The 27,486-nt window shown below is 50.1% G+C and overlaps 1 protein-coding gene across 3 annotated transcripts in view; it reads left to right on the top strand.

The window, feature by feature from the left end:
- KCNQ1 (potassium voltage-gated channel subfamily Q member 1) overlaps positions 1 to 27,486 on the top strand; it is a 403,706-nt gene that overhangs the window by 215,079 nt on the left and 161,141 nt on the right. The gene's annotated exons all lie outside the window — the stretch shown is intronic.

Below are 27,486 nucleotides of genomic sequence, written 5' to 3' on the forward strand. Positions count from 1 at the left end.
GTGAGTGACACTTGCAGCCCTTCTGAGGGCCACTTGCGGGGACTCTCCTTCTCTCTACCAACGTTTTTCTAAACGGTGTTTTGTTCTTTGGACTCTCTGAGGGTCAGGAGGTTGTCCTGAGCCATGTGTGTCTTTGTCATAGTGAGGCCCTGGGACTCCTGCCTTTGCAGCCAGCCAAGTGCAGGCCTGGCCTTGCAAATCACTAAGGAAATTGTGACCCATGGTGCTGGGGGGCTGCAGGTGTAACCAGAGAACTGGCAGGGTTGGGTAGACAGAATGAGGCCACCTCCAGGGAAGGAGTAGCTGTCTTAAGGGGTAATTATGATCAGATGGGACCTGCCCACCATCTCTCCAGGCCCCCCCAATTCACAGACAGGTTGGCAGTACCTCATGGTTGGTAGGGTATGAAGAGGCTCCAAGCGAGCCAGCAGGTCATGGAAAGCAGGGGTGACTAGTCATGGACACCCTGAGAATAGGCTCTAAGCTTCTGGGCCCCTCCTGGCTGGGTAAAAAGGCAGGAGCAGAGGTGTGAGCAGGCTGGTAGCCAGATGGGCTGCCCAGGTACAGGTCAGCACCAAAAGACAGAATGATGGTTTACACTGTGGCCAAGGCTTGTACCAAGTCCTGGACGTGACAGACCTCCAAAGTGATCAGTGTTAGAGTTTAGTGGCTCATGTTGTGTGCAACACAGGTGGCAGTGGCTGTATTGCCTCTTGGCTGTCCCCTCAGACACGGACTGTCCCTTCTCATCCTTCTGGCTGCTTGTTCCTCCTGTTGGAGCTCTCGCTCACCTTGGTTCTCTTGGTCACAGACCGGCTTCCAGACATGCAAAAAGTCATACTGGGAGGAGAGGGCCATCACCCACAGTCCATCTAGCTGGGCAGCCAGGCCTTACCAACTCTTGGGTCTTGCAAGGCCCCTGCAGGTGAAGGTGGTGAGAGACCAGGCACTATGTGGATCACAGCCAAACCTGCAGCTGCCCAGTAAATCACCACTATGGGAGTGAGGGCTGCTAGTGCTGTTATCAGCACATGCCAAGCTCCCTGGAGCCAGAGGTTACCCACCTGCCCCAGGGGTGACCCAAAGCCTGTGTGGCTGTGTCATCTAGGACACTGGGCTGTTTCTTGTTCCATTCCAGGATGACAGGGCCTGAGAGACCTGAACACCCATCCCCAAGCTCTCCGCCCACTCTGGGTCTGGCACATTATCATTCTGCAAGATCCTGCAGCCTTTTCAGGTTGGCACTCCCATGGCCTCCAGTGATAAGTGGGCCCAGACAGATCACAGACTGCAGTCATCACCCAACCAGGTCCCTACCCTGGAACTTACCAAGGCCTCTCTCAGAGTAGACTGTTCCAAAAGTGACTGCTGGATATGAGCCAGCCTGGGAAGGCAGGAAGGAGCCCAGGCATGGCGCTTGGGGTGAGGGATCTGAAGAGGGGACTGAGGGAGGGAAGAACAAGGAGGTTGCTGCAAAGGGGCCACCTTGAGGCATTGTGTTCTGGTCAGGGAAAACTCAGGGCTGAGGCGTCAGGGGAGCTGGTTGGAGTCAGGGTACGGTCTCTCCAGAGAGGCCTGCAGGGGAGAGTGGGCACATATAGTGTCAGGGCCTAGGAACCCACGCTCCTCCAGGGATACAGGCTGGGTAGAGGCCCCACTCCACCTGGGGGGGAAGGCTGGCAGCAGTGGGCACCCTGTTTCCTCAGGACCCAAACCGCCTGGTGGCAGGGGTGTGGGGGCCGTGCAGGTCTTCTGCCCGCGTTGGGGCTGCATTCCTCCACCTCCCATACAGCCTGCCCAGTGACTGAAGCCCATAATTAAACTCGGCTCCAGCTGCTCAGGGATGCAGCAAAGCTCCTGTGGGCAGCCCGGCCCCATGGACCCTGAACTGGGAAGAGAGGCACACGCCCTGGTGTGTGCAAGGAACAGGGATGTGTGCTGGGGTCTCACTGGGGGCAGAGTGGGTGGGAGGCAGTTACCAAAAAAATTTCCATTTTTCTTCAGCATTTTACTGATGTTAAATGTATTACCATGCTGGGCCAGTTCCAGAATTCAAATTAAAAACATAAATAAAGACACATTTTGTTTCCATCTCGAGCTCTCCCCGCCCGCAGGGCCCCAGAGAGGTGAGGTCACTGTAGCCTTGATTACGGGAAGGTCCCTGGGGTTGGGCGAAGCTCCTCTTTCCGGGGCCTGTTAGCCAGAGGTGGGGTGGGGGTGAGCAGGCCTGATGCAAGCTAGGGAGCCACAACAAGATGAGGCACGGGGTACCCAGGAGACAGAGTGGCTTCGCTGCACCCCAGCCTATAGGTGGGCCTTACTGCTCAGCCTTAGGACCCTTAACCAGCTCTGGGGGGCCAGGACTCAGCCTCGAACACACCTTTCAGGCAGAAGCTGTCTTCCTAGGTTCAATGGGGCACAAGAGAGTTCCTGCCAGCCTCAAACTCCCTGAGCCTGTGTCTCCCACCCAGAACCATGCGACAGGGCTTCTGAGGGAAAGGCATGAAGTAGAGACAGTAAGCCTGCATGGGCAGTTGGGGAGAACCCCCATGACAGAAGAGGAGCCCTGTACTCCAAGAGCCAGGATGAGTTCCTGGGATTCTGACCCACTCATTGTCCTCTGCTCACCAAGGGTCACTGGCACGACAGTAGGTGGGGACGGTGCCAAGCCTGTGTGCATCCCTGTGCCTTGCGTGTGGTGACCTGCCATCTAGAATGCCCTTGTCACTCATCCGCAGCTATCAGATTTCCATTCATCTTTCCAGCGTCTGCTCAGCAAACCCCCGCCAGGACACACTCAGGCTGCACGGCTGTGTCCTCCTTTGGCTCTCAAAGCCCTTAGTACCAGTTCCCCAAGCCTTTCAAATGGTGCCAGGAGGGAGTAGGGCATGTATAGCCCTCTTGGTCTCTTCCTCTCCAGAACCCCCAAGGCCGCAGGCACGGAGAAGCACTAGGATTGCCACTCATTCAACCCTGCCTGAGATGAGGCAAGGACTGCAGGCACATTGCGCCAGTGCTGAGGCACAGGGCTAGGGGCCTGAGGATCGACGTCTCTGAACTTGGGGGCTGTGTGCAGGTGTGACCTGGGTGAGCTTCTCCCAGCAACCTTGGGAGGCTTAAACCATTTTTGTGAAATCCTCCCTCACACTGCATCCCCAACTGCCAAGCCAGCCAGGACTGGCCTGGAAGTCACACGTCTGCCCCATTGGTTGCACATGGATACCTGAGATAGACAGACCAAGAAGACAGGCCCATAAGCCCTGCAGCCTGTGGCTCTGCCCAGCCCAGTCATGTGGTTTCTCTGAAGGGCTCCCGTCTCTTCTGTTTTGGCATCTAAGACGGGCAAGCCCCAGCTTGAGGTTAACAGATACTGCCCCCAGTCCCACTCTCCAGGGGGACCCTCAGGGAGCACCCTGCCCATTGAGATGGGCATGGGGGAAGACCAGGAGCCCTGAGGCTGGGCAGAGGGGGTGGAAAGAAGGCAGAGGGAAAGCTGCAGAGACCCCCACCAGGTGACTGTGAGCGCCTCCCTGGCAAGCATGTGCTTGCCTGGCCTCTTGCGACATGACAGCTTCGCAAATCCTTGAGCAAAAACAGCCCCGTGTGCGTTAATTAGAATTTCCATGTCTTCAACTTTCTCCTGGACCCTGCAGAATCTCACGCCAAGACGTTCAAGTTGCTCTTTTCCAGCAAGGCCGCTGTGGCCTGGCTTTCATCCACATCACTACTAATGTCTCCTGAATTCTGCATTTGTCAGCAAGGACAGGGCCAGTCTGTGCCGTCTGGAAATAAGGGCAAACGTCACAAGGGTGGCCCCAAATTTGGCTCCATGGACCAGGGGGCTAGCTCTTTTGATGGGACCAGCTTGGCCTGGGACATTTTGGAGACATCCAGGCCCACTGTGACCCACTCCCACAGACCCCAGGGTACCAGGCACTGCAGCTCTGTGAGTGTCTAAGCTCCTCACCATGTTTCTCTCCCTGTAAACTTTGGTGGGAAAGGACAGAAAGGCCATTCTGGGACCAGTGTCCAGAAGGATGAGTGAGGGGCTTGTCAAGAACAGATGAGACCATTTTGTCTTTCTAGATCAGTGTCCTGTCTTCTGCAAAGCTTCATACCACCTCTGTCTGCACGAGGTGCCAAGGAAGCCCTCTGGGGGCCCGCCCGGGAGGGCTGTGCAGGGCTGCATGAGTCATAGGATCCCCGTCAGAGCCCCACATAGCCCCAGCCAGGCTCAAACCCGTCTCTGAAATGCATGGGGGGATTAAATGTTCTTCTAATTAAATTAAAACCGAGGCGTAATGGCTCAGTGGGAAAGAGATGGGATTGGGAATCAGATGCCCTCAATCTGGCTCCCAGCCTGCATCAGCCCAGCTGTGGTGGCCCCCCGTGGCCCCCTAACCTTTCCAAACTTCACTTCCTCCATCTGAGCATGTGAGGAAGAAGTGGCTAGCCTTCTAGGGCTGCTGCTATGGGGAGAGGGCCACACTGTCTAGGTGGATGGCCCAGAGGAAAGCAGTGAGGCTTCTCACTTCCTCTGCAAGGGAAGGGCCATCCAAATCACCCTGCCCCAGTGCACTCTGGCCAGGCTCAGCCCTCTCCACTTGTGAACTCCCAGCCACGATGCTGCTCAGGTCCTCAGCCAAGCGGGTAGTGTCAGAGGATGTGACAGAGAGAACATTCACACCACAGAGGTGGCTGGAGGGCAAAGGACTTCACAACTGCACTAATACTGTCATGGAGACACTTCTGGCAGTAGGGGCAGCGGGTCCGGGCAGGGTGGGGGGGCACATCCCATATAGATCTCTTATGTGCTCTGCCTAGACCTGAAAGGGGAGATTGAACTGCAGAGCATCTAGAGGCTGAAGCACAGAGGTGACCTAGTCAGGAGTCTGAGAGCCATGTCCCCTTAAGTGAGGGAGTGGGATGGGACTGGGCCTAGCAGCCCTGAAGTCCAGGACTAGCCACCTCTCTAATTGGGCTCACCTGGGCTACCCTGTTATAGGGTGGTAATGTTAAACTTTTAGTTAAAGTGTGACACACACACAGATTAGTACACAGGTCTCAAATGTGCAGCTTGAGGCATCTTCAGTCCCTGAGACCCATGTGTGCAGCACCCAGAGGAAGCAACAGAACCCCCAGAAAGCCTCTCAGACTCCCATTTCCTGTCACTGACCTTGAGATTAACCACAAGCCTAACTTCTAGCAGCAAGGACCAACTTTGCCCACATTTGACCTTTATGCGGTGGGAATGATGCAACTCATACACCTTTGTGTCCAGTGTCCCTCACTCAATTTGATGACTGGCAGCCTCTCTGTGGGGCTGAAGGGAGCAGCGCTCCCTTGTGCTCCTTGCTGTCTGGTGCTACACTGTGTGCATGGCTTACATCATTCATCCATTCTACCACCTGTGGCCAGCAGGCAGTTTCTGGCATAGGTTGCTGTTTAAGAATATTCTGTACATGCTTTTGGTAAGCATCAGGTTGCATTCCTGGGGAATATATGCCTATATGTGGAGCTGCAGGGTCCTGGGTGGGCATATGTTTACTCTTAGTGAATACTACCCAGCAGTCTCCCGAAGGAGTCATCCCAGTTTTCATTCCCACAGGCAGCATTCTGGCTGCTCCACATCCTAACACTTGGCATTTTCCGTTTCCTTTTTAGCCATGATGGTGAATGTCCAGCAGCATCAAATGGTGATTTTAATTTGCAGTAACCTGTGGACTAATGAAGTTGAGTCCCTTTCCATGTTATCATTTAGTCAGATACATCATTCTGTATAAATTGCCCACATCTTCTGCCTGTTTTATGTTGATTTATGGTTCTATATATTCTGGAGTCATTTGTCAGACAGAGAGAGACACACACTCACACACTCTCTCACACACACACACACACACACACACACACACACACACACTGCAAATATCGCCTCCCCCTCTGCAGGCTGCCTTCTTCCTCTCTTGATGGTGTCTTTTGATGAACAGAAGGTCTTAATTTTCATGTGGTCCAGTTAATCAAACATTTCCTCTCTGGATAGGGCTGTTTGTGTCCTATTTAAGAAGCTTTGACTACTCCAAGGTCATAAAGATATTCTGGTTTATTCTAAAGCTTTATTAGCTCACCTTTCCCATGTAGATCTGCACTCCATCTGGGATTGATTTTTGTGTCCAATGTGAGGCCGAGGTCAAGGTCCACTCTTCCCCTACTTGGATATCCAGTCTGGCTCAGCACCCAGCATGGGAAGGCCTGTCCTCTCCCCACTACCCTGCCGTATCAGTGTCTTTACAATCAGCTCACTGGCTACATGTGGCTCTGTTTCTGGACCCTATTTGGTGCCACTGGTCAGATTCAAGTTGTTCTTTGTGGCCAGGGCCATGTTTCATTCTCACTGCAGTTTGCTAACAGGTTTTGACAGCTGGTCCTGCTGGCTCTGACTGCTTCTCCTTCCTCATCACCGGCTTTGCTGTCTTTGTAGGGTTTCTGCCTCACCATACATATGCCAGTTGCCATGGAAAGTCTCCTCTAGGTGTAGCAGACTCTAGATGGGCATAGGAGAATGGATATCCTTATAGTATTGGAGCTCCTGAAACATGGCATCATGTGTCCCTTGTTTATTTAGGTTAACTTTCATATCTTTTACCCTGCCCTGTAGTTTTCAGTGTGGTGGTCATGAACAGCTTGTCAGATTCATTCTTTGTCAGCTGATGGTTTGGTGTATGTTCACTGAATCCAGGGACCAGGTCTGTCAGGGAGCCCTGGCCAGCTTGGGTCATTTCATCCTGCCCACAGGACACTGGGGCAGTCACCTAATCTCTGTAAGCCTCAGTTTCCTCTTGTATACACTGGGGGTATATCTCACAGTATTAATGTAAGGCTTTGAGGAGATGGTGTTAGGCATCCAGCCACATACCTGACTCAGGGAAATGCTTGAAAATATTAGCCAGCATAAAATGTCTCTTTATGATGGGAGATCCTGTAGGGACATTCCTTATTTGGCCTGAGAGCTTTTGAAACTGCCAGGTCATGAGTTACCGTGGGATACAAATGGGGCCACAACATATGGCTGTCAGCTGCTGTCCTGAATAAGATGTGCCTAGAGGCCTGTGAGTTCCAAGCTTCAGGACAGTCTGGAGTTAGGTGGAGGGAAGGGAAGTCTAGAGGTCCCCAAGTCACAACCTCAAGTCTCGGAATGGGGTTCAGGAGCTGCTGGGGCGCCCGTGGAGGTACAGGCAGAAACCCAGCACTCACTATTCTGCTCTGGGGAGGGGGCTGGAGGCAGAATCAGTGGACTGTGCCTCATGGCAGTCACAGGTGCCCCAGTATGCATCTGTCATTTGTTCTCATCACTGTTGGGCCCATCTGCCAAGGCCAGCACCCACATTCAAGCAGAGTGAAGAGCAGGGCGAGCTGTGCAGCTCACCTGCCTTTGAGCCTGCACATGACGGGCGAGGGAAGAAGACCATGGTAGCCTGTCTCTAGGTAACCCGTAGGTGCCCAATGGAGAAATAATTCAAATATGGTAGCAGAGTTCAGACTCAGTGGCTTTCAGGTGCTTAGTATAGCCTGAAATTCCAGGAGCATTAACCAGACACCTACTATGTGTATTTCTTGTGTTGGGGTTAGAAGGGGATACTGCTGTTGGCTGAGACACACAGCCCACATCATTGGTATGTCCCTCAGAGAGCATCTAGTGGGCCAGTCCTCCCGGCTCACAGAAGGGGAAATTGAAGCCTCAAGAAGGATAGGGACTTGCCAGTATCACTGGGAGACAGTAGCAGAAGCCAGGGCACATTCCCAGACACACAATCTCTGGGGGAGCCTGGATATGCACGGCAGAGGCAGAGATGAACCCTGAAGACTGGTAGGAAGGCAGTGTAGCAGTAACAAGACAAAGGGATTCTGTGGCCCATGGAGCAGGGGGGGAACAGTCTGCAGAGATTATCTGGGCACTGACCAGTGGCTCTTGTGGCTGCCCTCTGCAATAAGAATTCTTCAAGTTCAGCCTCTATGTGCATCATAAACCTGGTGCCACTACACAAGGAGGTCAAGGGTCCTCACTGGCCAGTGGGCCACTGGGAAGGCTTCTGGATTGCCTGGACAAGGCTGACCTGCCCTCCCAGGATGCAAATTGGCAGATCCAGCTTCATGCCTTCTCATGGTGCCCCAGATCCCCTGACTAGGCATTCATGCTTCAGATATGTAGGCCCTGTAGGGACAATGCTGGTGTCATGGGCAGGGGCTGCATCTGAGGCACACGTCCTTGGTAGTGACTGGCCAGCAGGAGGAAGTCTGGCAGTTAGTCTGTAAGGCCTGGTTGGTCCCATGGGAGGCCTGAGGTGCCATCTTAGAAAGAGGACCTTGTTGGGAGAGGAGGAAGAAAAATAAAAGGCGGAGAGACAGAGGTAGACAGGAGTCCAGGTCTGACCTCAGAATCAGACATCTCCACCATCCCCCAGCCCCTTAGCCTTTGATCTTCTCCATAAGTAATCTTTTCCCACGTGTGGCTACAGCCTCAGAGGCTCCCTCTGAAGATGACACTGGGAATATCCTGAAAAAAGTAAAGGAACACCTGGCATGCCTCTCCCAGGGTATCCTGGATGTCCACCCAGAGATTCTCCCACTTTAGCGGGCAGAAGAGCAACCCAGCAGGGGATATACACAAAGATCTGAGAAAGGAATTATTTTTAGGGCCAATTCAAGGGATTTTTCAAAGGTTAATTTTGACTCTGGATGACTTATCTCCCAAGTCTTGGCACTGAGCATTCATACGAAATCAGACTGCACTGCACCCTAAGTATAAACTTTGCCACAGCAGTGTCCTGTGGTGCCCTGCTGGCAAAACTGAGGCAGAAAGGAGTGACTTTGCAAGGGCAGTAGAGGGTACTTGGTAAGTAGGTGGTAGGCAGGACTTTTCAGAGAACAAGAATGAGCTACACACATATACATGCATGCACATACTCATTCTGACCCAGTCAGGGTTCTTCCCCCAAATAAATCCCTGCAACCCCACTGTGGTTACAGGTCTGAGCCTTTGGCCCCAGGGAGCCAAGCCCTGGAGAGGAGGTGGGCAGCACCAGGCAGCCAGTCTGTGGGCCCTGCTATGCTACCTCAGGCAGCTAGTCTCTGTATCTGTGGTAGAAAGAGTGGGCTAAAAAGTTAGATAGCACCCCTGACTTCAAGTCCTTGAGTGTGTGTTGGGCTTGTCTCCCTACCTTGGCCTGATCTGCACTCAAGTCCAGCATCCTCCCCCGGTCCCTGGTCTGCACTGAACAGCTGTCTTCTGCCCCAAGGGGACCTTTCTTCTCCCACCTAATCCTCCCTCTTTGGGCCTTTCAAAGGTGGGCTTGTTTTTCAGTGTTTTCTTTAGGTTCATGTCTTGATTCGTTAAGTTAAATTGAATTCCTTCCAGTCTGAAATACTCGAATGCTTTTTTCTGCTTTTCTTTTTGAATTGCCCCATGAACCCCACCAGCTGGGTGTGTGGGCTCCAGGTGGGAGCTCAAGGGAGCCTGGTGTGTTGGGTGCAGAAGCAGTGTGGTGGGGCAGCCTTCACAGGCTGGTATGATTGAGCTCAGGCTGGTATGGGTTAGGGGATGAGAGTACAGAACTGTCTACCCCAGGGGCTCTGAAAAGCTTCAGTTGAGATGTCCTTCCCCTAAGGTCCCCACATTCCATGGCAGTGCCTAGGAGCTCTATACTCCCAGGCCCCTCCATTACCAGCCTGTCTTCCACACTGGAAGGTGGCCTTATCAGACCACATGGCCTGAATTTTGATTGGGAAAGCATCCCTGCAGGTGTCAGGTGATGGAAGGACTCTGGGTAAATGGAAGCCCTAAGATCAGATATGATAGGACCTTGCGCAGTGGACACAGTCAGCTGATGGCAGAGCCAAGGCCAGATGTCAGGTTCCAGACTCTGAGTTCTAGGCTTTTTTGCGGGTCCAGCATGGCGTGTCTCCTCCGTGCACCAGATCCAACCAGTCCCCTTCAGAAGGGCTGGACCAAGTGACCTCAACGCAGGTTCTGCCTGGCCATTTTCTTGAGTGTCATACCCTAGCCACCTGTCAGGGGAGCAGTATGTGGCACTTGAGGCCTTGGGCCTGGCCATGCAGGCCCACCCCAGGTGGCAGGGAATAATGAATCCCAGCTGAGTCCACTGCAGGCCTTGCCTAAAGGAGAAGCCAATGAATCAATGTATTCCTTGAACAAATATAGGGTCTGGGGCTGGCCAAAAGAGACCGTGAAGATGGCTTCTCAGGCCACAGTAGGCCTTCATGGTACTCAGCAGGAGACCCCAGCAGGCAGCATCAGGGCAGGCGTGCTGACCATCCCTGAGCCAAGCACAAGGATCAGAATGGGCCCTGGAGCCAAGGCCAAAAGCCGAACTGTGACTAGGCAAGCTGAGTCCCCTGTATATTCTGGGGACTGGGTGATGCAGACTGCAAAGCCTTGGCCACCTTCTCCCCTAGAAGAAATCTCAAGAGAAACAATCCCACAGGCTACCAGGCCAGCTTCTGGAAACAGTCTCATTACCAAACAAAGGGAAGTGACAGTGCAGAACTCCCCTTGGCCTTTGTTTAGCCCACCCTCTGCCTAGGCACCAGGCCTGGAGGTTCCAACTTGGTGTGGGGCCTCCTTGAGCCAGCACACCTGAAAAGCACACCATACAAACTCCTGCTTGTCACAACCACTTGTTGATGCTGACAGCCTGTAGAAAGGTAGCTCTCAGCCTATCCCCTCCCTGGCCACACAGGTGCAAGGCCCTATTACTTGGGCTAATGAGAAGCTAAACGTGACCAGCCTACCCACCTTGCTACTGCTGATGAACACCCTGACTCATGTCCCTGGTTTTCCTAAAAATGTTTAATTCCTGACGATGCTGAATCTTAGGGCTTGGAAGGCCCAGACTGGACAGGGGAAGGGGTATAGTCCTTTCTTGCTGGTATGTTGGGAAGTTCTGGTGCAAAGGGCAGTGATGGCCCTTCAATCCCAGACCCACAAGCACCACAGCCAGGAGAGTCAACGTTAGATATGAAGAGGGACTTCCTGAAAGCAGGCACAGGAAGGCATGGGAGCTTAGCCCACAGGGTGCTAGACAAGGGAGTGTGTCTCTTTCCTCATGACTGACAGCAGCCACAAGGGATGCCCAGTGTTGTGGGGAGGCATGAGGGGGTCCTCTGTGCTTTCTGGCTCTTTGGGTCTGGGTGCAGCCCCTCATTTGTACTTGCTGGCTGTCCTATGGGAGCTTGGTCTAGGTCTCCCTGCTGGTGGGGAGGGAGGTGTGGAAGCTGGTTTGCCGGGGCCACCCAGTGTGGGCTCAGGAAGGGAAGGAATGTGACCAAGGCTGGGTGTGGCTGGGGAGAGCACAGCCAGTTGTGGGTTTTTCTTGGGGCCCAGATAGATGTGAGCAGAGCTGGAGGCCCCTCTCTCCCAGCCCCCAGCACACACACTAGGACCTTTCTTCATCATGCAGCCGTGGAGCTGGAGGCCAAGGACACCCTCTGGAAATCTGAATTCCATTCGCTCTTGGCAAAGAGCAGCTTCCTGCTTGGGGAAGGTGCACGCGTGCGTGTGCGCGCGCGCGCGCGACCACGAAGGCTGGGGGGAGGCACATGGGGAGGAGGGCTGCCTGTCGAGATGTGTAAGATGGCCCCAGTGTTACTAGGCACTAGATGGCACTTGCAAAGCCCATTCCAAGGATTTAGACAAATACCTCGAGTGAGTGAATCTGAAGCGTGCTGGTTGCGTTGCCTTTTAAATAGTCTCTGGCTTAAAACAGTCACAGCGAAACATGCCTTTGAATTGGAAAGCCAGAACTTTTTGCAAAATAGTTTGAAAAGTTTGTTGAACCTTAAACCTTTCCTGATGACTCCTTCCTTCTGAATTTAACTCGTTAAAGTTGCTCCAATCCCAGCCCAGTGCCAGACCAGCTTCCTGGAAACTCTCGCCAACTGCTGGCCTTTGGAAAGGCTTGTCACCCTAATAGCTGTTTTAAAAAAAAAAAAAAAAAAAAAAAAAAAAGCTCACTGGGCACCTTGGCTGCAGGGTCTGAAAAGTCCTTTGTGTTAGCTCCAGCTGCAGAGTTTTTCCAGGCCTCGCTTCTGGGGCTGACTGGAGCTGTTTCTCTTCGTTTCCTCTTACAGTGGCGGGCACTCAGCCGGCTTCTTCCCGCCCGACTTCTCTGCCAGAGCCCAGGTGGGGGACAGGGATGCCAAGGGCAGAGCCCCTGGAGAGGCTAGTATGGGCATATCCTGAGTGGACAGGCCTGAAGGTGGGTTCACTAGCCTCTTTCTCCCATCCTTCCCCCTATTAGAGGTAGTGCTCTAGTGGGGAAAGATTAGGGCCCCTCCTAGGTCAATATTGTGTCATTTCCCCAGAATAGCCAGGGCCAAACCAGCTCCCAAGCAGTACTGTTTCAGAAGTGAAGATAACTCACCCCTCCCAAAAGCAGAGTTTTGGCAATATAAAACATGAAAGTGGGATGGGATCTAAGTCATATTTTCTTAATGAGTTTAAAACACGTGTGTGCATTAGAAAACATTTAAATACAGACATCAGGCAAATCAATTGAAAAATATATTGTCATTTTGTGTTAAAATAAAAGATGATCTGAAATGGAAAAAAGTTACATAAAAACTTAAATATTTCATGAGACACAGCAGTCACAACATGCCATACACATTTGTTTCTTTCAGAATCACTCCACTTGAAATTCTGTAATAAGACATACGTAACAGTTTCACTTCCTAGGAGATCCCAATTGCTCCTCAGATAGGGTGGAGAGCACCCCTTATTAGAGGGTGGTTGGGCTCTCTGGGAGCCCGCCCAGGGCCTGCCCTGACTCTGGCTCTGCCTTTCCCTGTCAAAAACCTCTTTGTGCTGGAGCAGCCCCTGCTCCACAGAGTGACATGAACCAGAGACTCACAGCACTGTGTGCGGGGAGCTGCTGCCTGCAGGGCATACACGCGCATGCAGGGCTGCACCCTGCCCTACCGTGCATCCACGGCCTGGCCAACACCTGCCTTCTGGGGAGCCAATCGTGCTTTATGTATTCAAGTGTTGTGCTACAAAAATTATAAAACAGTCTTTACACACATGGTAAAACAAATTCAGAGTACAAAAGGGGTGAAAAATAACACTCTCCCCACCCAACCCCTAATTCCCAAGTTTCCTTCCCTAAAGGTTACCACTCAACACTTTCCTATTGCATCTTTCCAGACATATTTTATATAAACAAATATATGTGTGTCTGTGTGTGCATGTACGTAGTAGATATGGCTCCTTTTTATACAAATGGTAACATACTATATGTATTCTTCTACACTTTGCCTTTGACTTCTTTCATAGGTATGCCATACTTCTTTTTGAGCTGTACATATGATGCTGATTTATTATGGTGCACTACATTTGAGAAGCATTTTTATTTCAAAATGTGTGTGTACATGTATACAGACACACGTGTGAACAGGTGATAGCTCTGAACAGTGTAGCTGAAGTGTTGTTTTCTTATGGTTGGGCTTCCAGTATAATTGGAAGAAGCATAGTCTCTGTGTTCTGTTAAGAGATTTAGCCCAATGGGCTGGGCTTTTCCCAGATAGGACGTGCTCCCTGTTCTGCTTAGATTGTTAGCTGTAGTCTTTCTGGTATCAATTCCATTTCTGGTGAACACTTGGACTTGGCAAAAGGCATAGAGGTAGTGGTACAGGAAAGATTTAAGAAGGCTAAGGACCATCATACTGGGTATTCAACAGTCAGCTCTCCAAAGAGGCCTCTAAGAAATGGGTAGCTTCACAGATTCACAGATGGATAGTTCCTTAAGGTCTTGAGTATTTCCAAGGGAGCACTAACTGGACTACAGCCTAGAAGCAGAAAGCCAAGTTGTATGCATAGTGGCTGAGGGTATGATGGTCTGCTGTATGAAGCAACCCCAGGACATTTGAAGAGAATGGAGTGATGGCCAGTGTATTGTGCTGGGATCTACCACAAGGGTCATGCTGTAATGACCCTTGTCAGCTTTGACTGGGGAGCCTTTCATTTCTTAGTAAGCATTCAGCCCCAATGTGCACCACTTAAAAGATGCTGGTATGTTCTGGAGATGGATCTGTATTAAGACATCTAGCAAATCTCCTTTTCATTAACAGCTGCAGAGAGTTTCATTGTGCCATGATTTATGGAACAGATCCTCTATTGATGGATATGTAGGGCAGCTAAAAAACAGCCATTAACCATTCAAATATATTCACTGCTGAAATGACCACTTATGAAATTAGTTTCCCCGAAACATCCCTCCCTATTGAACACTGTTGTTTCTCCCTATCCATCTTATCCCTACTGGTATCTCTGCTGACTGATCTCTTTGGCTGTCTCTTGTCAACCAAAGACAATATAAAGCACACACAAAGTAAAGAGGAACTTGTAAAGAGGAACTGTAAATCTTGCCAAAATAGGAGATTTCATCAAGTTAAAGAAAATGATATCAAAGAATTTCTCAAATAGAGACTGGGCAGAGTAGACCAGTTAGTTATCAGTTGAAGAGGAAACCAAGATTGATGCCTAGATAAGCATTTCAGAGGACAGCAGAGGAGATGACAATTGATGCAGGTGGCCTCTTGGTCAAGCAGTGAAACCATGCCATACTTCTACAAAAAATGATCCTCTCTGTGGAAGTGCTGCCAACATCCTCTGCCAAGTATAAAAGATGCCCTCAGATGTTACCATATAATGTTTTACAAAAGACAAACCAAAATCCCCTCTGGATTTGTGTTTTTCTAAAGTGGGTACATAATTGTAACTCTAACAACTGTTACTACATATGAGATAAAAGAATATTTTAACTACTGTTATTTTTCAAAATAACTTCCCAATCAAATATCTCTATTGTAAAATTTTGGTCTCCATTTTCAGTGGATTTACTTTAAGAGATCCTCCCTTTCCCCCCATTTCCAGCAGGATTAAAATATTGTTTATGTTGTGATAGATACTGCCAAATAAGGGCTATACCATTTACATCACTATGACTGCGCAAATGCACTTGCTTCCCCCACCCTTACCGAGTGTATAATCAGGTTTTTATCTTCATTAATTTCATAGATGAGAAATGGTACACTGGAGCTTTATTTTACATTTATTTTGTTGGAAATGAGGTTTTTATCTTTTCAAATGATTAAAATCATTGTTTTTTCTTTTTTGTAAACTATCTCTTCATACCCTTTGGACTTTGTAAAGCATCCTGTCTTACTGATTTGTAAAAAACTTGCTTTGTCATATTCATTGAAAATATTTTATCCTAATTTTCCTTAGGTATTTTGGCTTTTTCTATAATTTTTTTTTTTGGTGGCAGAATTTTTTTAATTTCACATAGTCAACTGTGTCAGTCTTTTATGATTTGAGGTTCTTATCTTAAATTTTGAAATAACCTCCTCATCCTAGAATTGTTTTAATAAATTCTTCCATGTTTTCTTCTATCATTTTTTATTTCATTTTTTTACATTTAAGTCCTTGCTTTATCTGGATTTTGGCATAGTAATTAAATCCAATTTAGTTTCCCATGTTTGTCCAGTTGTCCCAACACTATTTATTTGAGTATATCATCATCTCTCTACTAATTTCAACTGCTACCTTTATCATATTTCAAACTCTCATTTAATTTGTGTCCATTTCTAGACTCTATTCTGGACTGCTGATGGGTCTGTTGATAGGCCAGAGCTCAGTTATTTTAATTATGTAACTTTATGATGCACTTATCTGTGTAGCAGGACTCCCCCTCATCTCCATTGCTTAAGAGCCAATAATAGGAAGCTCATTTTCACAATGCAGTCAACCAGGGGAATTCATGGCATGGCCTAAGATCTAAACACTCTTAAGATTTAAACACAGGATTAGCTCTTGAGTTAGACAGGAAGCTGGGGTGTTTGGGACTGAGGCTTCATCTTGGCAACTAATAATGTCAGGGAGCATGAGCACTTGTTTCTTTCAAGGCTCACTTCACGGAAGGCAGAATCCAGGTCGGGGGTGTACAGGAGTTGCCAGCTGGACCCAGGGACCATTTTATATACATGTATGATCATACTTTTCAGGGCATCTTGGAAAAACCGAATTTGCTAACTCAATAGAGAATAAAAGAGTAAATAGGCCTAATTCAAGAATTTTTTTAAAACCTACAATAAGAAACATAATCTAAAACTTGTAGCACAGCCCCTCCTCCATACCAACCACCAAAAAAACCCACTAACACCATAAGTACCATAACTAGAGCTAGAGTGCTATTGTAAGCTGTGCAGGCCAAAATGGTTTCATGGCATGAGTTGGGCAGCAGCGACTCAGTTTCCATGTCTGAGTTAGGCCACCTGTAGCAATGCAGCCCCAACCATGTGAATCTGGTCCAGAGGACTACAGCTGCCTGTCCCACCCTTGGCTGTGCTCTCCTTTACTAATCCATAGCCAAAGACAGGAACTAAGAGCAGGGTCTAGGAGTCTGAACTCATATCCTAAGTCCACTACTTTCTACCTGCTACACCTTGAGTGAGTCACTTAACCTCAGTCTCAGTTTCTTTACCTGTAAAATGGGAATCGTAAGAGTTCCTTCCTCACAGGGTTGTTATGAGAATTACACAAATTAATAATGTAAAATATGCAGAAAGGTGCCTGTCCTATAGTAGTGACACAATGTTACTTAAATGTATTGCTATACCTCATGATGGCCATTCCATCCATTGTGATCATGTGTACCATGCAATTCACAGTGCCTGACAAAGCTGATGGGGAGGTGAGTTGGAATGAATAGTATCAGCATCAGAAAAAGTACAAGTGCATCCTCATAAGATTATTTAGGATGCATAGGATCCCAGATTAGATTTTTTGAAATCTGCCTTTCTCTCCATTCTTATCCAGATGCTGTAGACAGTGATAGGAAAATGGTCCCTGCTGCACACTAGGGCCTGTTAGGCCAGATGGGGGCTAGAGGAGCACAAGGGGCCAGACTGCTGCTACTTCTGAATTTTACAGGACATGCATTTTTTTTTTTTCATATAAACTTAGAACCAGCTCCCTTAATTTTTTTTTTTTTTTTTTTTTTTTTTTTTTTTTGAGGCAGAGTCTCACTCTGTCACCTAGGCTGGAGTGCAGTGGCGCAATCTCGGCTCACTGCAACCTCTGCCTCCCAGGTTCAAGCAATTCTCCTGCCTTAGCCTTCCTAGTAGCTGGAACTACAGACATCTGCCACCATGCCTGGCTAATTTTTTTTTTTTTTTTTTTTAATTAGAGACAGGGTTTCACTATGTAGGCCAGGCTGGTCTCAAACTCCTGACCTCAAGTGATCTGCCGGCCTCGGCCTCTCAAAGAGCTGGGACTGCAGGCGTGAGCCACCACCCGCAGCCTCAGCTTGCCTAATTAAAAAAAAAAGTTGTCTATCTGTGTGTATATCCATATCCCAGTGGCATTTGTTATTGAAACTCTGTTCAATTTAGATTAACTTAGGAAGAACTGCCTTCCCCCCACTTCAAAAAAAAGTATTTCCAGCCACAAATAGAAGCAGTTTACCCACATGTTCAAATCCATGGCAACATCCTTCCATATTTTTTAGATTTTTGTATGGATTTTGGACATTCTAAAATTCATTTCTGGGTATTTTTAGGAGGACTATTGATTTTTTTTTTAATTTGGGTTTTTTTAAAATAAACTTTTGAGATAATTGTAGATTTCACATGAAAGTCTAAGAAACAACATAGAGAAATCCTACGTACTCCTTTACCTAGTTTCCCCCGATGGTAACATCTTGCAAAACTGTAGTACAAAATTCTGACCAGGATATTGCATTGATAAGTCTCGCTACAGGACATTTCTAACTCTTCAAGAATCCCCTCATGTCCCCCTTTTATAGCCACCCCCAATTCCCTCCCACCCCACCCTGTCCGTAGCCACTGGCAACTACTAACCTATTCTTCATTTCTTTATCATTCCAAGAATATTACATACATGGAACCACACAGCAAATTACCTATTTGGGATAGGCTCTTTTCACTCAGCACAATTCCCTGAAGATTCACCTAGGTTATTGTGTGTAGCCTTGCATTTTGGTATGACTCAATTTGGGTTTGTATTTTTAAAGCTGATGGACCCTATTTACTAGTGCTTTCAAGATTGCACTAACCATCATAGGTGAAACAGGTATGTGTTCATTTATTATGATAGCCTCCTCAGATGTGGACATTAGTGCAATTTGGGCTCTAAAAAGAGACTTTGGAAGATTTCACTAATGATGCGGTTATTTTTTAAATAAATGCTCCCCCCTCCCGACGCCAAAAAAGCACCTACGAAAAAATTCTTATACAGCAATTCTACTTCTGAATGCTAAGAGGGTTTGGAAAAAGTCATTCTTACAGTGTTTGTGTTCTATGAAGAGTGGGTAGAAGGAAGCCGGGTAGAAGTATTCCTGCCTCCCCGAGAGAGCTTCACTTTCTCCCTATATCTTCCTGTCCTACCAGCCCACCTGGTTCTCTCTGTGTCTCTCTCCAACTGTGACCCGTCTTTTCCTTGTAGCTCCCTGCTCACTCCATGTGGAAGATGGCTCTTGGGGCTGGGGTGACTAAAGGCAAAGAATGGGGATCCCTGTGACAGCTCCAAGGGATTTTGGGACCAAATAACCTTAATGGCCTCAGGCTCCCTAGATGAGAAGTGGGACTTAGTAAAGTCAAACTGGTCCAGGTTAAGCCAGCCCATGATACCTGGAAGGAACTTACCCTTTTCTAGAGTAACTTCCCTTTTCAGGAAGTTTCTAGCCTGCTCGCTCACTCGCTATCTCTCCCTACCCCCACCCAACCTCCCCCCACCTATCTCTCCCTCTCTCAGGAGAGGGTGCTCCCTCACCCTTAAAGACCAGGCAATTGCTGTTGCTTCTCATGTGTCTGTTCCTTTATTCAGTATTTGTGGGCACTGACCACACACCAGGGCACTGTGGGGGCCCTGGGACCTGGGAGGACCAAAGTGGATACAGTCCCTACTTTCTCAGGTTATGGTCATATCATTCATGCTCCACAAGCATCAAGATACTCTAAAGGAGGCCCAGCACTACCATCTAGGTGGGGAGAAAACCCACCAGCCATAATGAACACACCTTTAGGCTGAAGAATAATCTTCAAATGATACTACTACTTACACTTCCTGTTTGCCAGGCAAATATAGACATCATTTCACTAATCCTCACAGCAGCTTTTAACACAAGAATATTATCATTCCTGTTTTATAGATAATCTCCTCAGGGTTGAGGGATTAAGTCTAGGGCCCAGGGTCACAAAGCTAGGGAGCCGTGGATCTGCAGGAGATGTCCCAGCTCATCAAATATTCTTTCAGTATTAAACATACCAAGCTCTCTCCTGACCTTCTCTCCCTTTCCCCAGGCTAGGACTGTCTTATCCTGTGGGTCTTAGCTGAAATGTCCCTTCCTCAGAGGAGCCGATTTCTAAAGCTTAAGACTGGGCTGTAAAAAGTCACATACCTCCCCTCCCATTCTTAATGTGTAACTGTGTGTTTACTTGTGGTAAAGGGTTTACTGGCTGGCTCCTTCGATCACATTCAAGACCCATGAGGGTATAGGCTGGCTGTTTTTGTTCAGTGTTTTATCTTCAGTGCTTAATCCATAGGGAGCCTGTCACGGACCCTCCGTGAATGTTTGATGAGTGAGTGAGTGAGTGAGTACTTGTGCCCAGGTCAAACTAGGTGCTAGGACCCAGGCAGGGGTTCCATGAGGCTATGCTGGGATTCAGGCAACCCAAGGCTGGTCTGGAGAGTGTAAGGCTTGAGAGCTCTTCTTCGGGCTCAGTCATCCCTACTTCCCCAGGGCTCATGTCCACATGCTATTGTCCATAGAAGCTGGGGTCCAAAGTCGACCAGAATGTCTCTAGTCATAAAGAATCTCTTCCCCTGGAGCCCACTTATCTCTGTTGACATTCTAGAAATGCAGGGAAATCCGGGCACCATGAAATGCAGTGACTTGCAGTGATCCTCCTGGGGCCTTGTATAGAAAAGACCATCTCAGTTTTGTAGACCAGGAAACTGAGGCTTGGTGATAGCAGATGTTCCCAGACAGAAAATGGTGGCACCTGGAGAGGTATTCAGGTCTTTGTGGAAAAAAGGACAGGAGTCCTTCTGCCACCCAGACTGTGCAGTCAGACATCTCTCTTGTGCTGTGCAGCCTTAGTTCTGCCTCCTGAGAGAGGTGATCTCCCACTTCTTACAGGCAAGGCTCTTGCTAGCCTGAGGACCAGGAGCTTTCAGATTCTTTTGTTTCCAGGATATATCTCACCAACTCAAGAGGTGTGGGGATGGGCTAGCATTAGGAATAGGTATTAGCATCTGCATTAAAAGGCTCCTACTGACAGCTCATGCACTGTGATGGAACTAGAGGTGAGATACAGAGCAGGAGTCAACGGCCCTCCAGAACCTGTCAGCCTGAGTATGGGCAATGGCATTTTAGTTTGCAAAACCAGACACATAGAGGCCAGGTTTCCCCCATCCAACACTAGGCCACTATGCCTGCCACTGCTGTCTGCAAATGTAGGTTCCTGGGGCTCTGGCTGGTTTGTCCAATGGCTAAGCTTTCCCTAGGAATGGGTAACTGGAAAAATGTAGGAATTACATATGATTCCATCAATGACGGTTTTCCTATTAAAACATAACTTGTTAAAGCATAGAGCTTAGTTCAGAGTAAACATTTCAAACTTCTGAGAAGAAGTAGAGATTATAACATAGAGCAAGACTTTAAAAAGAGGTAGAAGCCTCTACCTACTGACTGGCATCACAAACACTGCCCTGAAATGCCAACTCATTTCAAATACTACTCTAGCCAACTGGGCCCTGCATCTGCTGCAAGGAACATCCCTTACTTTCCCATCTCAATACAACTGTGAAAAGCCTAGCCTGGGACTCAGGCCTTTCCTTACTCCCTCTGGTTACCTAGCTTTAGCTCTGAGGCAGCCCAGATAACATGGGCCTCTAAGACTGGCTGCCCTTATTCTACACCCCAAAATCCCAGCCACTGCCTCACAGAACAGCTTTGTTGGATTCCTCTCCCTGGCCCCACACTCACTGCTGCCTCTCTCTTCCAAATCACAAATGCAAAAGATGGCCAAAGGTGCATGCTCTGTGACACGTTTCACTGTCAGACAAAACTGGATGACTGCTTTTTCTTATTTTTTCATTTAGAAGAATTTCCTTGGCAACTCTGTCTCTCCTTAGTCAACACCAGCTAACTTCATCCTCCCCCTTTATCAAGTCATTGTTTAGAGTAAATAATTCATTAACTGGTACAGTGATTTCAGAACCCTTTCACACAGAATCTTAAGGGGACTGTTTCCCTTGAAGAATGGGGTACACCAGAGGATTTAGGAAGAGAAGCGCCCATTGGGCCTTGGTCAGACTCTGCCAGGAGACAGGCAGCTATCTGTTAATTGACCCTACCCAGTACCTTCTGGGATTGGATTAAGTAACAAAAGGGGAGTTGGTTAGGCTGGAGCATTGCAACTCATTTCTTCCCTGCAGTCTCTCTCCTGAGGTGGCCCAGGTATGTGTTTGAGGCCTGGGACTTGCTGCCAGCATGAGATAAGCTCCAGTGGGGTCTATCCCCCTGATTCCTCAGTGCCCTAGGACCATCCTCTTTCATTTGAAAACATGTTATTTTGGCAAAAAGACTATGCTCCAGAACTTTCTAGCTGAGTTCCTCTTTCATTCCTCCTATTCCACTCTTAGGTGTTGGAAAAGCAATATATTTGATGCTTTCTCCATGTCCCATAAATGACTTTCTGGCAGAGGAGAGTGACTGTCCTTTGTCTGTGGCCCTGGAGTTGAGGCTAAGCCTTCCTTGAAGAAGGAACAGGAAAGAAAGACTTGCTGGACTTGCAAGGAGCTAGTGGCCAACTAAGCACTTGCTCGGGCTGAGAGGCCTGGGGAGAACCCAGGGCAGGTCTGTCTGGGAGAAAAGGGGTAAGGGAGGACTGCCTCCCAGCCTTCCCTCCCCGCTGGTCTAGGCACATGCCAAGGCTTGAGGTCTCCTAGTCAAGGCCTCCTGTGCTTGACTTCCTCCAGGGAGTATGCTGAGACAAAATTTTACAGATTCTTTCACTACATCATAAGGTAGGTTAGTTTGTGTTCCTGATCCACGCAGCATGTTATCTTTGTACCTGGTAAGGAGTGAAATGGCTTCCAATTTTAAGGACTGGCTGCTTTTCATTCATACCTTCCCACCATCCCTGTCTCATGGGTGAGCACATTTCCTGGATTTAAAATGTATGGGACAGCCTGTGAGAATTACAGATTCCAGGGAAGGGTCCCTTTTGGCACGAGGAGTCTGATGGCCAGAGCTAATCAGGTGTGGAAGAGGTTGCCTAGAGAGGATCCCCATCTACATGGAATGCCCCCTTCGTGGGGATGGCTGGCACAGCTCACACACAGAGGCACTACTTCAGTCCTCCCATTACCAAACTCCATGGCACACATGCCACCACTGTGTCTTGCCCACAAACATGCACACAGAGTATCGATCTGTCTGATGTTTCGGGGACCCTGCCATGTCATGGAAGAGTTCACCCACATCTCTGCCTAGTACATGGGCAGGGGATAGATGCGTGTCCATGGGTCTCCTTCACATAGAGTTGTCACCTGAACAAGAAGCCCTTATCCGGAAGCCCAGTGCAAGGCCACCAGCAAGTTGCTCACATCCAGACAGGAGATGCTAGTCCCACAGGTGCAGTGGGAGGATCTGCAGATGACTACAGCTCTTGGCCCTTCCATATAGCAAATGACAGGAAGCTAGGAGGGTTGCAGCTGGCTGTTGCCATTCCACTCGGGGTCGAGGGGACAAGCCCACACAGGCACCAGAAGTTCAGGGGCCCCATGTGGACTTCAGGCCTTTGGTCTGGGACCCCAGGGAGGGTGCTCTGACAGTCTGCCCAAATGGCCAGCAGGCAGGCATCCTCCCAGATGGCAGTGAGAAAGGGCCCCGCACAGCCTTCCTGAGAATGGGATTCCTACTAGAACAAGCCTGTTTCCCAGGATGCCTCCTACTTCACCCAGGACTCACACCACAACTGGACTAGGGAAGAACTTGTTCTCCACGGATAAGCCTGACCAAGTTCTAGGCCCACTCTCCCATTCTCCTGCTGGGTCACACGGGTGAGGCCTGTACACACCACACAAGTCTCCACACCAAGGAGAGTCAGCGGGGCTCACTCTAAGCCCCTCCACCTCACACCATCTGGCAGGGCAAGGGCAGGGGAGGGACAGGGCCAGCCTTGAGTAGGCCTGAGTTGACGGCAAAGCGTAGGCCTTTTCCCTGTCTCACCCCCTTGCTTCTGGGGTTTGCTTTGCCTTTCTGAGAGCACAGCAATGCCTATTCATCCTGCCCAAAACCCTGCTCCAACCTAGCTGTGTGACCTTCAGGCCTTGGGATAGTACACAGCAAATGTCTGCCACCCCAGTACTGCCACTGGCCTGGGAGGCCAGACCACAGACTACACTGAGTGTCACCTGGCCTATTCCACCTGTTCCAAGCTGGGGGAGGAGCATGTTCACTTGGGCTTATCAGCAGAGCCAGGGTACCCCAACCCCTGACTAGGATATTATGGATACCTATGCCCAGAGCCCCTCCACTGCCAAGTTTCCACAATTGTTTTGAAATAATTCCCAACAGATACCCCCACCCTCACCCAGTGTTGAGTCTCACTCCTGTCACGGAAATGACAGCTCCCAGCCCTGGGCAATGTGCTCCTGCAAGGACAGCTGTGGTGACCAGAATGACAGCTTTGCTACTAGCACTTTTCACATGAGCATGGCTACTCTCAGGCCCAGGTTGCACAGAGCATGGCTGCTGGATCAAATGTGGGTCCCAGTTGGATGACAACCCCATGTTCAAGGCTGGGAAGTCCTACTCAGCCCCACTTCTACTCAGGACCAGTAGCTTTCAACTGTAAATGTGCATCCCCTATAATGCACTACGATGCACAAGCAGCCCCTGCTCACCCCTAAAGAGCAGCAAAAGTATCAAAGCCATTGTCCCTTCTGACCAGAGGCCCTGGTTTGTGTCTGCCCAGTGACCAGCCTGAAGATAGTGGCAACCCAATCCAGGTCCATGCAGGTCTCTGTGATGCAGAGCATGCCCAGCTTACCATCCTGATGCACAAAGGCAAGGACAACACTGGGCCCTGACTTGCTAAGATGGAAGCAAGAGCTTAGGGCCAAAACTCAGCAGTCCCAGCTCTGGGGGACAGGGACCCAGGAAGTGATGCAAGACACCCTGAGTTGGGTGTGACAAGTACACCTTGACACACAAACTGCACAAGGAGGTGGGGAATCTGAGCCAGCTTCCTCCACAAAGCACAGAAGGCTGCCAAAAGCCCAGGCTGGATAGGGAGCATCACAGTGCTGGGACAGGTGCAATTTTCACTCAGCCAGCATCACTACCAGCTCCGGGCTTCTCTCCCCTGGCCTCTCACCTTGCAGCTTTGAGATCCCAGGCCTCTCAGGGCTCTGGCTGAGGGCTGTGAGCCAGAGGCTGAGGTAGCCAGGCCTGCCTTGGGCTGTCACTCAGGGCTGAGCTCTGCTGAAGGATCTGGGAGGTCAGTAGGCACCTGTGTCCACCCAGCTGTCCATACAGATCCCTGCCTGCACAGGAGCTGCTGCATTTCAATAGGGCCATCCCAGGCACCCTAGGATTTGAGACTAGCCTCCTCTGTATGGTCCCTTCCCTGGTGCACCTACCACAGCCCACTCTGATGACCCCCTGTCAAGGAGGTGTGACTGAGAAGGGAAGGGGCGGAGATCCCTTCTTCATTCGTCTCAGGCCCCTGTAAAAATTGGGACCTGTCCTTGCCAGCCAGGTCTCAGGGACCTCAGGGTTCAGTGTTGGAATGGGTCTGGGCCCAGATTTCAAGCCAGTAACCAGCAAATCATGGGGAGACTGAGAAGAGGAGCCCCCTAGCAGGCCTAACCACACCCCTAAACCACCCAGCCTGGCCCCCTCCTCTGCCCCAGCTGGCTCCAGGCCAAACCCTGGTTCCTGAGGAGCCTCAAAGGCTGGACTTGGGGTGTCCCGCGGAAATCCTGGTGGGATGGAAAATCCCCAGCAGTTGTGAGGCTGCACTTCTCCCACCTGCTGTGGGTCAGCCAGGCCGCTGCTTCCTGCTTCCCTTTGATGTCTCCTCGTGCAAGGGAGGGGTCAGTACCCCTCTAGGCTTGGACAGGCATACACTCCACTCAGCTGCAGCCGTGGAGTTGGTGCTTCTAGGGCCTGGGTATGCTAGAAGGCAGGGGAGTCAGGCAGGGGACCTGGTGGGGGTGGGGAGAGAGGCTGAGGTGGAAAGACCCCACGCAGCTCCCTAGGCCTCTGCAGACGGCTCCTAAGCAAGGGGGCAGGAGGGGCTGCCCTGAGCCCACCAAAGGTTGTAGCCACTCATACAGGGCTGTTTGATCTGAGAAGGAGGCGCCATGACCTCTGTTTAGACAAGGAAAATGAAGACTCTGGAAAATCTAAGCACGTCACACACATGGCCTCCACGGGGGTCTTCCTCTCGTGTCTGGGGAACTTCCCCATAGAGGTTTCAATAATTGCCATCCTTTGTTGATCCTCCATGCAGGCACTGGGCCCTAGCCCCTGCCTGTGCCATCACTATTTCACAGGAGAACACCACACTGAGACTCTGCCTCTGGTTGCCCCGCTCTGGGTATTGAGGTAGAGGTCACACAGCCAGGCCAGTGGCCCTGGTGTCAGGGTTCCACACCACAGCAGCAATAGCAGTCAGTGCTCGCTCACTGAGGCCAGGCACTCATCTTGGGCTGCACCTGGGTGAGCTCTGGACCTGCCTCCTGACCCTATGGCTGCCTATTTTGTTTATTTTCACACACCACGTGCCTAAGCCCAGCTGGGGCTGGCATACAAATTGGGTGGCCTGGCTCTGAGCTGCTATTGGGTACTGTGGCAGTGTCCACCTATATCACACCTATATACTTGCCCTCCCCCACACACAGCCCACCTGGCCCACCCCACAAAGAGAGATGGCACTCCAGGTGGAGAGGGCTGGGCCAGAGGTCATGCAGCAAGGCCAGGTTGGAAGCAGAGGTGGAGCTAGGGCCACCCCACACAGGTCTCTCTCACAGGCTGTCCCCCACTGGGCCTATGGCTCTGAGAGTAGGGGTGTGATCTGGAGAGCAGGGGAGCCTTCAGGTCCCTGGGTTGGAATCCTGGAGTCCTGGGCTGCAGTGTTTTGAGGGGCGGTCCTCCTCCTCCCCAGTGGCACATCCGGCCTAGAAGTTGGGTGGTCTGGCCTGAGGCCTGCTCTGGTGTGAAGGCCTGAGACCCTAAGGAGAGCTACAGGTGGCTCAAGGGCCTGCCCCTCCTCCTTTTCTGTGCAAACAGCTCAGCTTGCTGACTTTGATGCAGTGGTTTAGGCCAAGCTTTGAAGTCAGCCCTTGGGGGACGTTCCTAGCAGCCTTTGCACAGATATCTCCCACTCCAACCCTAAGACTCAGTGCCACCTCAGGACTGCCCCTATCCGCAGAGCTTGAGGCCTTTAGGTCAGCCTTGGGAAGAGGTGCCTGAGTGGGGTGGAGGAAGCCCACTCTTGGGAAATGGGGAGCATAGGGGAGGAGGAAGACACTGCCTTGGAATGACACTCCCAGAGACCTCTGTCCTGCCTACCTGCATTCTGCTGAAAGTTTTGGGTCACCTTGTTTTATGGTCCTTGTCCCAGCACTAGACTCGCACAGGAAAAACAGAATGAATGATGTGGAAATCTGTTAGCAGTGGTATCTTCTAGGTTCTCAAGCATACACGTATTTTAGGAACAAAACAAGCCAGCAGGTGCAGAGGTCACATAGCCTCCTGAGAGGGCCAGGACAGAGTGAGTAGCTGCAGGGGCAGCTGCCCTTTGCACTTGGGCCAAGAGTGCCAGAGACTTAGTCTCATTTGTTTACAGAAGGCTGATGGGTGGTATTTGGTTCCTGAGCAGCCCAGGAGGGGAGGGGAAGCACTGCATTCTCAGTGTGGTGCTTGGCCCTCCCAGGTGCCTAGTTGTGGCCTGCCACTGAGCACCCACCCCTGCCTATCCAGCCCCTTCCCTGGGGAAGGTTCCCAACTGCTCCAACCTCTGGTACTCCCAGGCTGCCTCACCCAATGATGACAGTGACTAGCCTCAGAACCTGGCTGCTTGGAAGACCTTTGTCCAAGCAGAGAACTGGTGAGGAAGGTGAGCCTTCCAAGGGGCAGCCCTGCCTCTCCTCCCCTCTTCTAGCCTGCTTCTGTCTGGGTTGAAGGCACAGCAGGGACAATCACTCTTCCAGGGTTAGAACTAGGGGAGCAGGGACAAAAGCTGGCAGCCCTCTCCAGCATGACAGGATGTGGAGGGCTGGTCTCTCCAGAGACTGGGCTAAACTCTGTTGTGTCAAGTGTCCGGTGACCTCAAGCAAGTCATTCCATGTGGCTGAGCTGCTCTTTGCTGCAT

Source organism: Macaca thibetana, chromosome 14 (assembly GCF_024542745.1).
Source record: "Macaca thibetana thibetana isolate TM-01 chromosome 14, ASM2454274v1, whole genome shotgun sequence".
In the NCBI taxonomy this organism is placed as follows: Eukaryota; Metazoa; Chordata; class Mammalia; order Primates; family Cercopithecidae; genus Macaca; species Macaca thibetana.